We start from the raw sequence: 15,504 nt of genomic DNA, 5'->3' as shown, positions 1-15,504 counted from the left end.
CAATAGCACTGGAATTGCCAAATTAAGGTAAACTACTTTTGTCAGTTCTATTCTTTTTCCCAGAACTGTCTGCTTATGATTTCCTTAATGCCTTTTCTCCCTCCTTTCCTTCTATGCCAGGGATGTCAAACTCAAGGCTGGGGGGGGGGGGCAGAGCCAGGCCAGAGGGTGCTTAGATCTGGCCCGTGGGGCTGCCCTGGAAACATCAAAGGACCGACCCACAGTGCCTCTGTCAGTGAAAACAGAGCTCAGGAGGGCTTCAGGCGGCCCTCCCGAGCTCCGTTTCCACTGGCAGAGGATTGTAAGAGGTTATTGCATCCTCCTGCAATCCAGGGGTGGGTTCTAATTTTTTTTACTACCGGTTCTGTGGGCGTGGCTTATTTTATGGGTGTGGCTTGGAGGTCATGTGACTAGGTGGGCGTGGCTAGCTGGTCAGAGTCATTTCTGGAAGGTCCTCGCACTTACGACCAGTCCTCACACTTACGACCCAACTCATTTGTTTGCTTTTAACACTGATCAGCTGTAGGATGGCCCTTTGAAGCCCGGCGGCAAGAGTTTAAACAGTTTTTTCCCTCTAGTCATCAGCTGGGACTCAGAAGGCAGCAATAGATTGGGGGTGGGACCAAATAAAAGGTAAGAATAATGTGGGTGGGGGGGAGGGCGGGGGGGGAGAACTGGTTCGGTGATGTCATATCGTCACTGCTACCGGCTCGGACCGAACCGGGAGGAACCCACCACTGCTGCAATCCTCTGCCTTCACTGGCAGAGCACTCAGGTCACCACAGGCACCTCCGACACCAGTGACATCAACCTAGCCATGCCCATCCTGGCCCCACAAGGTCAAACACAATGCAGCTCTCAATGAAATCGAGTTTGACACCCCTGCTCTATGCCAGTGATGGCAAACCTTTTCGGCACCGAGTGCCCAAACTGGAACATGCATGGAGCACCAGAAACCTTCTGCTGGAGCACCAGAAACCTGAAGACCAGCTGGCTGGTGCGCATGTGCCCACCAGCCAGCTGGTCTTTGGGTTTCCGGAGCACGTGTGTATGCCGGCCAGTTAGTCTTCAGGTTTCTGCCGCAGGCATGCACGTGGGCTAGCTGGTCTTCGTGCACGTCGGAAACCTGAAGACCAGCTGGCCGGCTTTCTGGTGCTCCAGGGCACACAAAGATCAGCTGGCTGGTTAGCATGCATGCGCCGGAAACCCAAAGATCAGCTGGCTGGTGGGCGCATCTCTCTCTTCCACTTGGCAAGCATAACTTTTTTTTAATTGGTTGGGCAATTTGATCCCTTTTCTCAGTAGACACACACCGCTGTACACTCAAAACCCAAATGCACAGGTAGAGAATATGTTGTACCTAGGTCAATAGTAGTAATTGTGAGAGGAATTTAGACGTCATAGTGGACAACCACTTAAATATGAGCCAGCAGTGTGTTGCAGCTGCCAAGAAAGCCAATGCAGTCCTAGGTTGCATTAACAGAGGGATATAATCAAGATCATCCATTCCAAAGTGATAAAACTTTATAATACCTTGGTAAGATACACTTGGAATATTGCATCCAGTTTTGGTCGTTACAATATTAAAAAAAAATGTTGAGACTCTGGAAAGAGTGCAGAGAAGAAGACAAAAAAGATGATTAGGGGACTGAAGGCTAAAACATATGAAAACCGGTTGCAGAAATTGGGTACGTCTAGTCTAACAAAGAAAAGGACATTGTAACAGTGTTCCAAAATCTAAGGGTCTGCTACCTATTTTCCAGACTTGAAGGCAGGACTAGAAATAACAGATGGAAACTTATCAAGAAGAGAACTAACCTAGAATTAAGGAGAAATTTCCGGACAGAACAATTAATCAATGGAACAATTTGCCTTCAGAAGTTATGGGGTCTCCATCACTGGAGGTTTTAAAGAAGAGTTTGGACAACCACTTGTCTGAAATGGTATAGGATCTCTTCCTTGAGTAGGGTGTTGGACTTGAAGACCTCCAAATTTCCTTCCAACTCTATTATTCTGTTACATAGCCTGGAGTTCTCCTCTGTCTATTGTGCAGCTTAATACCTGGATTCTCTTTATAGCCAAATGAGACCTGAGGGCAATCTGGTTATGGAGTTGCTATGCCACAGATATACAGGTTCAGAGAGTCTAGCCAATTGCTTTTCAAGTGTCCTGATAGGCATTTGTACATAAAATCCATAGGGAAGGCTTCAGGAGTCATGCAAATAATTTGCAAAGGAGAGGTCAAAGATAGTTTACCAATTGTCTCTCTGAACCATTTAATGTTTTCCAGAGAGACATTTGGAAGAGTGAGCTTGTTATTCACTTCTTCCAGGAATGTTACTGGTCCCCAAATAACTATTGGTCCAGTATTTGATGCTTTTAAAGTGAACACGTCTTTCTATTGCAAATAAGCTTTTTATTTTACTAAAGTAGAGGTTTGGATTGACCTCAACTACCCTTTTCTGGTGCAGTTGCCTATGATTGTTGATCAAAAGATTGACAGTTTGAGACCCAAGTACCACATGTCAGGTTGAACTCCTACTCCTGCCCCAACTCTTGCCAACCTAGAAGTTTGAAAGCATGCAAATACAAGTAGCTAAACAGGAACCACTTCAGTGAGAAGATAACTGTGTTCCATGCTCCTCAGCATATATTCAGGCTGGCCACATGAACATGGAAGAATCTTCGAACAATACTGGCTCCCTTGTCTAGGAAATGGAGCACCACCCCCTAGACTCACAATAGATCAAAGGAATCAACCTGATCATAGTTAAAGCAATCACCCAGTATAGGGGTGGTAAAAGGTAAAAGTTTCTCCTGTCCAAGTGGACAGGATAAACTTTTATCTTTACCACCCCTATACTGGGTGACTGCTTTAACTGTGATCGGGTTGATTCCTTTGATCTATTGTGGTGCATTTTGTAAGCTGTTGCTTTTTCAATAGAGAACACCATAGAGAGAGATAGATAGATAGATAGATAGATAGATAGATAGATAGATAGATAGATAGATAGATAGATAGATATAGATATAGATATAGATATAGATATAGATATAGATATAGATATAGATATAGATATAGATATACTAGCTGGATACCCAGGCTTTGCTACAAAACTCTGGTGGGGCTTGATAAATTGACACTTAAAGCTTGAAAATTAATGAGTAGTTATGATCAGCCTCTCCTCTCCCCTTCTCTCCCTCAGCCTTGCCCCACAGAAGCCTCCCCTATCCTATCCCCTTCTCTCCCTCAGGCTTTTCTCACAGAAGCCTCCCCTATCCTTTAGGATTCCTATTCTGCTGTTTCCAGGGAATTAAAAACCCCCAGAACCATCAATATAATATAGGGATTCCTGAAGTCTTATATGATATCTATGCACAGGCTTCTATGCACTCAGCTTCTGCTTCTACATTATTTTTGGCATGCTTTTGTTTATCCAATAAATGGCTAATTTAATATGCAATTTAATCTCCTGGGATTATAGCCCACTCTTTGTCTTATTAGGTGAATTTTGATCACTCCTTCCACAATTTTTGCAAAACTACATCAGTTTGTTTCTGTTTTGGTTGTGGTTATAGCTATCAAGTCCTGCCATATTTACAAACAATTTAGTTTCATATATTCTCAGTAAACCAATCAAATTCAGATACATGCCAGATTTTAATAATTTTCTGGTTTAATATTTGAGGCACTGGCCTCCAGATACTTACACTGGGACAACCAGGGGTATAATTATGGTCACTATCATAATTTTCTTTCCCAGAATCAGGGCATTGTCACTAAATCCCACTTTTGTTACCCATTATGCTTTACCAATTGTCAGGAGTGATCAGGTGCCCAAGCAAATGGTTATTTTGGATCCAGAGAGATAAGGACACCAGTGAATAAAAGGATTTTAAGCTGTATTATTAGCTCAAACAAACAAATTAAAAAGTATAACCTATAAAGCACCGATACCAAACAAGATGACAACCAAATCTCTTACAGGTTGCCAGGAGTTCCTTAATAATGACAGCAGAGATACTGCTGTCATTATTAAGGAATAATATTATATCAGTCATTATTATTCAATGACTGATATTATTATATTTCTGCCTTACCTAATGTTATGTTACATGCAGAAGCTCCCTGATAAAAACAATTCTGCAGGGTATTTTTTTTTTAGATCAAAATAGGCACCATGACTTCATGGCATTGGTGGGTTTCAATTTTTTTTACTACCAGTTCTGTGGGTGTGGCTTGGTGGGCGTGGCATGGCTTGGTGGGCATGGAGAAGGATACTGTAAAATCTCCATTCTCTCCCCACTCTAGGGGAAGGTTACTGCAAAATCCCCATTTCCTCCCGATCAGTTGGGACTTGGGAGGCTGAGAATAGAGGGGGCGGGGCCAGTCAGAATTTTTAATACCGGTTCTCCAAACTACTCAAAATTTATGCTACCGGTTCTCCAGAACTGGTCAGAACCTGCTGAAACCCATCTCTGCTTCATGACCATGCTATGGTCAGGAGACTGCAATAACTGAGCTATGATTTTGGGATGGGAATAAAAAAATCTGAGAGTTTCCAGCAGGCAAAGTCTTATGTGAAGATGTGAAAGTCTTGTGTGAAGATTCTTTCCCATTCTCCTTCGGCAAGCAAGAGTGGAAACAAACAGGCTAGCTCAGAATGAGGTCTAAGCTTCCAGGCTTTTGTTAATGGAAAGTTGACTTCAAAATATGTCACTAATTCCTTGCAATAAGAACAGTTTTCCTGAATTGTCGCTATACTAGGTAACATCACTGCTAGTGACTATGGGATTTGCTCTCTGTTTGGCTAGTCTAAAGAAAAGAAGAATTAGGGGTGACATGATAGCAGTATTCCAGTATTTGAAGGGCTGCCACAAAGAAGAAGGGGTCAAATTATTCTCCAAAGCACCAGAGGTCAGGACTAGAAACAATGCTTGGAAACTAATCATAATTAAGAGAAAAGCAACCTAGAATTAAGGAGAAACTTCCTAACCGTGAGGACAATTAACCAGTGGAACAGCTTGCCTTCAGAAATCATGGGCGCTCCATCATTGGATGTTTTTTAAGAAGAGACTAGACCCGTGATGGCAAACCTATGGCATGGGTGCCACAGGTGGCACGCAAAGCCATATTGGTGGGCACGCGAGTGTTGCCCTAGCTCAGCTCCAGCGCGCGTGCGCATACCGGCCAACTGATTTTCAGGCCTTCCAGTTCCACCAGAAGTCGGGAAAGTGGCTGTTTCCGGCCTCCGGAAGGCCTCCGAGGGATGAGGAAGGCTGTTTTTGCCCTCCCCAGGCTCCTAGAAAGTCTCTGGAGCCTGGGGAGGGGGAAAAACAGGCCTACCAGGCCCACCATGCCATCATGTGCCAAAAGCAGGGTGAAGTGTGGGGGGGTTACGTGCATATGTGTGGGAGGGCGGGGTGCATTGAATTATGGATGTGGGCACACGCACTCGCGACCCCCCCATGCTCCCCCCCGCTTTTGGCACGCGACAGCAAAAAGGTTAGCCATCACTGGACTAGACAGTCACTTATCTGAAATGGTATTAGGTTCTCCTACTTGAGCAGGGGGCTGGACTAGAAGACCTCCAAGATCCCTTCCAGCTCATTCTATTCTATTCTATTCTATTCTATTCTATTCTATTCTATTCTATTCTATTCTATTCATATAACAGCTTGCCTTTCCAGTATTGGTGGAAATATGGTATTCTCCTAGGTAGTTCCTTGATTAATTTATTGCTTTCTGTTTGTCTGGTGTTAATCCCTGCTTATCGGGGTATTGGCTGCCAGACACTATGTGTTCTGATTTTTTTGTTTCCTTCTTAGCATTTTTATTGTCTTTTTAAAATATTACCATATGGAAAGACGCTATGGTAAAGTAATTCATCTGTCATGTTCTCTGTCCTGTTAGTTAATTTTGTTCCCAAACATGGCAATACCATCTTATTATATAAAGGTTTTTATTGTTATTATTATTTGCACTAAATAGATTAACCTAATTCTCAGTGACTATTTGAAAGAAAGTTCATAAATTCCTGAATATCGGTGATATAACAGGGGCAAGAAGGAATTGTGTTCCGATTTGGGGCAAAGGAGTTCCAAGAAAGCTCTGAAGCAGCTATTGGGTGAAGATGTGGTCCAGGATCAAGACAGAATGGTAGTAAGTGTCACTGATTCATTTCTATTAAGTAATTATTATGACTGCCTGGTATTCTCTTCCAACTGCTTAATGATGTCTTCTAAGAAGAATTTATGGACAGGCTGTGTATGGCCTGTCAATTTACTATCAGCTAAAATCTCTCATAATTATTTGTCATGCTGGCTTGGACTGTGGAAGCCCCCACATTAGATGGACTGCAGGATCCCCTTTCTTTCAATAGAACCAAAGTTGTGTTATTCAGTAATCTTGTGTGCATTTCCATGGAGGTAAGCTTCTCTGAATTGAATGGGCCTTACTTTCAAATACAGTAAATATTTAAAGATTGTGTTCTTTTCCTCTGGATTATTTCTCATGCCTGAGCTACTGGTTAAGTTCAAAAGTTTTCCTTGATGTTTAGCTTGTTTCTTCCTTTCTACATTACTTGTTTGATTCATTCATTGTTCAAAGATGCCCTGCCTTACTGTCTTCCTGAAACGTATTTGTAAATAATCTTTTAGTACTACCTGTTCCTTGTCTGAGACTTCCTTTTTTTCGAGATACACATTTCTTAAGTTCAGAGGAAAAATGAGGTAATATATATGTGAGAAATTCCTTTTTATCAGAGACAGAAATGTGGATACCCTGCAGGGAAAATAGGCATATAAAAGTTTCATTTCAAGGTTTTGGTTATCACCTTTAGAGCGCTCCATGGCTTAGGACCTGGTTATTTACAGGACCGCCTGTTACCACCAATAGCCTCCCACCGACCAGTACGCTCCCATAGAGAGGGGCTCCTCCGGGTGCCGTCGGCCAAACAATGTCGACTGGCAGCCCCCAGGGGGAGAGCCTTCTCTGTGGGGGCACCTACTATCTGGAACGAGCTCCCCCCGGAGATACGGAGGATCCGGATCTGCGTACCTTCTGTCGCGCGCTCAAGACTTTCTTATTTCATCAAGCTGGCCTGACCTAAGTCTTTCCCCTTTTTAAATGGAAATTTTAAATTTGGTTTTAAATTATTGGGGTTTTAAATTTGTTCAGCCAAATTATTTAATTTGTTTTATTTTATTTTAAATTTTGTATTTATATGTTTTATTCTATGGCTGTTCACCGCCCTGAGTCCTTCGGGAGTAGGGCGGTATACAAATTCAATAAAATAAATAAATTTGACTTCAGCACAGAAGAATTATTAGGTGAAATCCTTTTGCTGCATCACACACAGGCAGATAAAATAAATCAAATATAGATAGTCCAAGAATAACAGGTCTAGTTTGTTATGGCCAAACAAACTAGGATTGTATATTATATTCCATGGGGTTGGTTAGCTCCCTAAAACGGTTCCTCCACTTTTTAATTAACTTTAATATTGAATTTTAATTATATTTGCCTCTTACTTAAATTTTATATACAATTTTAATGCTTTGAATATTTTATTTGTACATTGATCAGAGTCCTTTTCTGAGTGAGATGGAGTGAGTAAGTGAGTTTCTAAATGTGATAAAGCCGGCCAGCTGGTCTTCAGGTTTCCTGCATTCCGACACGCGTGTTCTGGTTTGGGCACTCGGTGTCGAAAAGATTCGCCATCACTCTCATAGGTGGAAATGAGTATGTCACTATGTTTTGGATGCTTTTGGATTAAACAAAAGAATTGCACAAATTCTGAACAAATGGGGCTTTTCCAGTGGCTTCTCTTCTTTGCAATTGTGGTGACATGCAGACAACAACACATATGAATACCTGCCCTATGTGTTCCCGTCAGGATTCACTTGAGGCAGGGGTAAAATCCAGCAAGTTCTGACAGGTTCTGGAGAAGCGGTAGCGGAAATTTTGAGTAGTTCAGAGAACCGGCAAATACCACCTCTGGCTGGCCCCAGAGTGGGGTGGGAATGGAGATTTTGCAGTATCCTTCCCCTGCCACGCCCACCAAGACTCACCCACAGAACCGATAGTAAAAAAATTTGGATTTCACAACTGACTTAAGGACTGCATGGTAGCATGACAGAATGCAATTAATATTGCTAGTATCTGGGCAAGATCTGTTTAATTTGTAAATAGTTTAAACTTGTATCTTATATTTTAAAATTTATGTCACATAGTATGCCTTATTTTAATCGTGATGCTTTTGACACAAATAAGCAAACTGATGTCATGATAAGCTACTTCTGCCTTTCTCATTCCAGCAAATAGGAAAAATACAGTGGAATCTATTGTAAACCAGGATTTCTCAACTTTTGCTTTCAGAAGGGATGCCCCATGGAAACCATGTTTAACACAGGGATGGGCAATTTATAAACCTCTGGCCTAGATGCAGTTTCTGGACTCCAAAAGCCGCTCCCCCTACCTTTTCCTGCCATTCTGAGGCAGGAAATTTATAGAAACTGCCATGTAGGCCTTAATTCAAGGTCAGCCTTAGGTCAAATAAAACAACAAAGAAAGATAAATATCTCACCCTTCCCAGCCCTCAAGAATCCCAAAATGGGGAAAACATAAAGTTTTGAAGTTGCTCACATTGCAAAATATAACCTTGCCCACTTTGCATCTTTGTGAGGAGTGCCCTCTGCCATGGTTTAAAAAAAAAATGTCAAAATGGTAAGTCACACTTGATTGAAGCACCAACCATTTTTTAGATGTGCATCATGTGCAAAGTACATAAAATGCATGGAGTTTTGTCCTGGTCTCCATTTTGACTTTTTTGACCATAACCTTCAGACAACCCTACAATTATGGCCATATGCTATAATAGAAATATTAAAATGGGAGAAGGAGAATGAAATTAACAGAATGAAACCTTTCATACAAGCAATTTTATTCTAAATTTTGAGCAACACAGTCTGACAACCACCAGGAGGCAGAAATAAACAATACAGTGCAATTTTCAAAATATTATATCCATATATATTTGTCCAGAAAAGTTCAACTTTAACAGAACATATTGAAATGCATTCTGGAGAATATAGCACAGTGCTATGAGATTCTACCCAGATTTTGTGGTTCCTTCCCAACTCTTGTGGCTATTATAGCATAGGGCACACAGCTCAATGGACAAAGTGGATTTCCTGGTGGTTGTCCCATCAAAACTAGCAACTGAAGTTCAGTGAGTGGCAATGTTAGTTTACTATCTTCCCTTTGCACAGGAAACTTAGAATGCTCATATGAGGATAAGAAATATTCAACTTTCACGGCACAACTAAGAAACTAAAAAGGACACTTTTAAGAGCAGCTAAACTGTGTTTTATCCAACCTGACCTGTCATCTCTGATCCACACTGAGGAAACCCTGATGAAGCAGCTGGTGACCCGCCATGGAGGGAGTGTACCAGAGGTGGGTTTCAGCAGGTTCTGACCAGTTCTGGAGAACTGGTAGTGGAAATTTTGAGTAGTTCGGAGAACCGGTAGTAAAAATTCTGACTGGCCCCGCCCACATCTATTCTCTGCCTCCCAAGTCCCACCAAGCCATGCCCACCAAGCCATGCCACGCCAAGCCCACCAAGCCATGCCCACCAAGCCATGCCCACAGAATCAGTAGTAAAAAATTTTGAAACCCATCACTGGAGTGCACGGATCTCTTCGGTGCCTGGGTTCAGATTAGCAGATAGTGGCAACAGTGGGGACCTTCTCAGCGGTGTGATGGACACGAGCAAAATAACTGGTCGCAAAGTGAAGAAATCAGGTAAACAGGGCTGTAAACTAGCTAAAATAGATTCGAAAGCCAAAGAAAAGATAAACTGGCGGAACATAAGGGAATGCAGAGTGAGGAAAAAAACTGAGGTACCAATATCTGGAAAAGCTGCTTTCAAGATGAGAAAAGGCCATCTGTGCTCTTAGAGAAGAACTGGAAATGTATAAGCAGTGGTGCATGGCAACGGATCAAGGAAAAATCCCATATGAAATTAAAGCCCTCCTGAGCAGAGAAGAGCAAAGTAAACCTCAGCAGAATGTAGGCAGATGGCTAAAGCCATAAAGAGTGATGCCAACAGCCACAGTTCCTGCTAAAAGTCAGTCCAGGCAGACTGAAGCCCATTTTTCAAAGAAAAACAAAAAACAACTCAAGATGATTTTTTTAAAAATCAGTAATACATGCACATAATATGAAGTTGCCAATTCTTGGTCATATCAACAGTTCAATAACATCAACTATTCAGCTGTAGTGCAATTGGAGTTTGAGCTGACTTTCAAAGTTTTCAAGAAACTCTTGCAACCTTCTAATTTTTATCTCAGCAGAGTTTGGATCAGGGATGAAATCCAGAAGGTTCTGGCAGGTTCTGGAGAATTGGTAGCGGAAATTTTGAGCAGTTTGGAGAACTGGCAAATACCACCTCTGGCTGGCCCCAGAGAGAGGTGGGAATGGAGATTTTGCAATATCCTTTCCCCAGGAGTGGAGAGGGAATGGGGATTTTGCAGTATCCTTTCCCTGGAGTGGGGTGGGAATGAAGATTTTGCAGTATCCTTCTCCTGCCACACCCACCAAGCCATGCCCACCAAGCCACACCACGCCTACCAAGCCACACCACAGAACCAGTAGTAAAAAAAAATAGATTTCACCACTGGTTTGGATGCACTAAAGACAGGTGGAGGGTTTTAGAAATCTTCAACCTGCCAAATGATTTAATAGATATTAAATCAATTTAATAGATATTCTCCCAAAAGCTTAACTTGGAATCAACATTATAAATAATAAAAACCAGGTACTTCTTTCTATCTGTTCCTTTCTCGATTGAACAGCTGATTTATTTTCAACAGAAGCAGCTGCAGGCATTTAGCCACTTTAAAAGATGTTTTGTTTGCTCCACAAGGGGGTTGTATGCTGCCAAAACATGATATCTGATAAAGAGATTTCATCACTACCCATTTAGAAGGGAAAATATGATAAGTGGGTTCTGGGTAGGACTGAGAATTATCCAAATACATAGCAATCAAGAATGATCACCAGAGAAAAAGATTTTGTCTAATGCTGATGCTCCTATCATTAAGCACTGAGTTGGATCTTACTTGGTCATCATGTACAGAGGATATTTGTTGAAACTAATGAGGCTTAATTAAGCAATTGACTTAAGAACCATTGATCTGAATGCCTATACTTACAGCGAACTGATGCTTATACTTGCAGCGAACTGATAATTACAAAAGTGAAACCAGTAATGTAGTTTGTTTTAGTGCTGGCCAAGATAGAGATGTGGCAGGCTAGATGATCTGGAGAAGAGCTTTAATGGAGTCCTTCGATTAAGCCCCATTCTGCTATCAGTTTCTCTGGAGTGGACAAGCAAAGACTATGACCTATTAGCTTTCTCAGTGCATAAAGGGGGCTTTCCTCCATGCACTGCAGGATCTTCCCTCCTTACTTGTAGGGCAGATGGGAAAAATGCTGTAGTTGATCCTTGTTTTTCCCCAAAGGGAGAGTTTTAAGGCAGTTAAACCACAGTCACTCTTGTTGATGTTCCAGGTGGATAGCTGAGGGGAAGAAGAATGCACTGTCAGGGAGGGGCATTGTAAGGAGAGGGGGATGAGGTAATAAAGACCCAAACAAAAACAGTACTACAAAGAAAGAAAATAAGGGAGCCCAGATAAAAGCAGTATTGTTGCACAAAAAGCTGTTTGACAAACTGAGGGACAATTTTTAAAAAAAATAATGGAAAAAGCGGCACATAACTATAACAGAATACCTGCAAATAGTCCAAATTTGCAACAATGGAGTCAGAAAGGCTATATCTCAGAATGAAGTAAGACTGGCAACAAATGCCAGAAATAACAACAACAACAAAAGAATATTTCAATATGTAAGGAACAAGAAGAAAATCAAGGAAATGATATATATATATATATATTAATGGGAGAAGATGGCAAGAGGCAGCAGGGAGAAAACAGAACTGCTTAGTTTCTTCTTTACATCTATCTTTATGCAAAATAGCCAATTTATCAAAACCAGGACTGTGGGAGATAGAACAGGTATGCAAAATAGGTAAGAAAATATCCATCCACCTTGGATAAGTTCAGATTGTTGGGACCAGATGGTTTACATCCCAGAAGTCTGAAGCATGAGTTTGTTTAAAGCAGGTCATGCCAAAAAATTATTGTTTTTTTGATAAAGTGAGTAAATTAGTGGATCAAGGAAATACTGTGGCTATACTATACTTAAGACATCAGTAAGACATTCAATAAAGTAGATCACAATCTACTTCTGGGTAAGTAGAATAATGTGGGAAAGACCAAATGACAGCCATATGGATTTGTAGTTGGCTGACCAACTGCACTCAATGTATGGTCCTCAATGGAACTATATCTATATGAAGGGCAGCCTGCAGTGGGTTACCTCAAAGTTCTGTCTTGGGCCTAGTGCTCTTCAACATCTTCATAAATAATCTAGCTGAGTGGACTGAAGGGACATTCATCAAATTTGCAGACTATACCAAGTTGGGGAATTGCTAACACTTTGGAAGGTAGACTTAAGATTCAGAAGGATCTTGACCAGGGGTGAAATCCAGCAGGTTCTGATAGGTTCTGGAGAACTGGTAGCGGAAATTTTGAGTAGTCCAGAGAACTGGCAAATACCACCTCTGGCTGGTTCCAGAGTGGGAGGGGAATGGAGATTTTGCTGTATCCTTCCCCTGGAGTGGGGTGAGAATGAAGATTTTGCAATATCTTTCCCGTGCCACACCCACCAAGCCACACCAAGCCCACCAAGCCACGCCCACAGAACCGGTAGTAAAAAAAAAATGAATTTCATCACTGATCTTGACAGACTTGAGCATTGGGCCCTATCCAACAAGATGTAATTCAGTGGTGAGAAAAGTAAGGTCCAGGAAAAATGAAATGCGCAGGTACAAAAAATGCCCATGAGAGGAATCTAGTAGACCCCCAATTAAGTGTGGGTCAACAGGTCCTAGTCTGCATTAACAGAGGAGTAACATCAAGATCACAAGTGAGGCCACTATACTGCACAAGTGAGGCTACGTTGGGAATATTGTACCATTACGACATAAAAAAGATACCGAGAAAGAGTGCAGAAAAGAATAACAAAGATGATGAAAGGTCTGGAGGCTAAGCCATATGCTGAATAGTGCGGAGGGAACTAGGTATGTTTAGCCTAACAAAGAGAAGGCTTACAAATGACTTGATGGTCATCTTCCAAAATTTAGCATCTTATAACCACTACAACTATATCACCCCACAATCCCATTTGATATATTCTAGGAAGTTCAGTTATAGATTATATAGTTTATCTGGCATGGTAGCACCTCACTGTGAACCCTTCAAGGTAGACCACAATAGGAAACCAGCATTACAAATGCTAATAATATTATTATTATTTCTCCATGTCCCAAGGTCTTGCCCACATAGTATACAAAATCTCAATGTGCTTCCCCTCTCCCTATCTTTATCTTCGTAAGAATTAGGGAGAGTCTTGTTGGAGTCACTTTCTCAAACTACTTATCTGCCTTAGACTCAGATTTTCTTTATCTGATTTTTATCTTGGTTGCAACTCTTCTTCCTGCTCTTCAAGGTCATTCTTACTGCCCATTACACTAAGTGAACTTGGCTGAGCTTAAGGTTCTGTTGAGCTACCATTCAAGTTAAGTCTTGAATGTTGGATCACCAGGATATCCTAGGAAGGCATCAAAAAGAATCCTGGAAGAAGACAATGCCAAACCATTTCTCTCGTGCTGACAAGAATAATACACAAATGTGTTCTTTAGCTACAAAGCCACCAGAACGTAATGCTACATTAAAAGTGGAGGAAATCTGCCTGGGAAATCATCCATTTCCTAACAGTCACTTACCAAAAAGGAAATGATCAGTTCTGTGATCATATCACTCTGGGGCAAAAGCAAACAGACCACATTATGGCCTAGCAAAGAACATGACTCCATTCTTTGAACTAAGGGAAGAGAGCACATTAGAAACTGAGCTAAAGTGGCAATATTCTTATTCAGATCCCCCTGGCAAAATATACTTGACTCACCTTTCTTCCCCACCACAGGTACCTGCTTATTCATGTAAAACATGTAGTGATGACTACTTAAATAGGAGCAGCAGTGCTCAAAGCCAGAAGTATTAGTACCACTTTATAAAACCTTAGTAAGACCTCACCTGGAATATTGCATCCAATTTTGGTCACCACATTACAAAAAAGTTGTTGAGACTTTGGAAAAAGTACAGAGAAGAATATTAAGATGATCAAAGGCCTGGAAACTAAAGCATATGAAGAATGGCTGGAGGATTTGGGTTTGGCTAATCTAGAGAAAAGGAAGATTTAGAGGTGACACGATAGCAGTATTCCAGTATTTGAGGGGACTGCCACAAAGAAGAGGGGGTCAACTTAGTTTCAAAGCACCAAAGGGCATTACAAGAAACAATGGATGGAAATTAATTAAGGAGAGAAGCAACCTGGAATTAAGGAGAAACTTCCTAACATTGAGAACAATTAACCAGTGGAACAGCTTGCCTTCAGAAGTCACGGGTGCTTCATCACTGGAACTTTTAAAGAAGAGACTGGACAATCACTGTGTGAAATGTATAGGGTCTTTGGCTTGAGCAGGAGATTGGACTAGAAGATGTCCCTTCCACTTCTATTCTATTCAATGTTAGAAGCAAATTAAAGAGGCATAGAGAGAGAATTCCTATAGTTTTTCCATGTTCAGAGGTAGCTGTGGGGAAAGCTGAGAATCTATAATACCAGCACATGGAACCTGTAGCCCTCCAGAGACTGCTAAAGTACAACTCCTAGCAATTGTCATTGTTGTCCATGTGGCTGAGGCTGCTAGAAGCTTTAATTCAACTGCCTCTGAAAAGCCCAGTTTCCCCTCCCTTGTAGTAGAATTCCTAAGAATAAACATGAACTAACCTCAGTCTAGTTTTTCTTCTTTTCTTTTTTTTTCAAATGGTGCTACATTGGTGGGCAATGGTCTGTAGGCTGGTCTTCTTCCATCACCAGCCCTGTTCCTTGTACTAGGTGGTATCATGGGGGAGGGTGAAGGTCTCCATATCTTTGCTGTGGGCTCTTCTGGCTTTTGAATCAGCTGTCACATTCCTGGAATTCCAGCTGTGCTAGTGAGGGAAATCTGGAGAATGTTTGATTTTGAGAACAGTGCCTCCATCCCTATTCTACACATTCACACCTAATGTTTAACCAGAGTTGAAGTAAAGCAGAAATATTGCTGGTTAGTCATATCCTTTCTTCTGACTGATCGGAACTACTGCAGTTGTAAACCAGAATAACTGATTGAAAGCTGAGTCTAGGTGAAGCATTTTCAAGATTTGTCTTATCACTAAAAACTAAGAACTCCCAACCAAGCCTAATAAAAATCTGACAGATGTTAATCTAACCTCCAATTTGTTAGCAACTGTAACTGTAGCACATTCAGCAATTCA

At 41.4% G+C, this 15,504-nt stretch overlaps 1 pseudogene; it reads left to right on the top strand.

The window, feature by feature from the left end:
• Nucleotides 1-9,765: 9,765 nt before the first annotated feature.
• On the top strand, nucleotides 9,766-10,131 carry LOC117665009 (cAMP-responsive element-binding protein-like 2 pseudogene; annotated as a pseudogene).
• The last annotated feature ends 5,373 nt before the right edge of the window (nucleotides 10,132-15,504 follow it).

Source organism: Pantherophis guttatus, chromosome 4 (assembly GCF_059756535.1).
Source record: "Pantherophis guttatus breed Tessera chromosome 4, ASM5975653v1, whole genome shotgun sequence".
Classification (NCBI taxonomy): domain Eukaryota; kingdom Metazoa; phylum Chordata; class Lepidosauria; order Squamata; family Colubridae; genus Pantherophis; species Pantherophis guttatus.
This window is presented reverse-complemented; position numbering and strand designations above follow the sequence as displayed.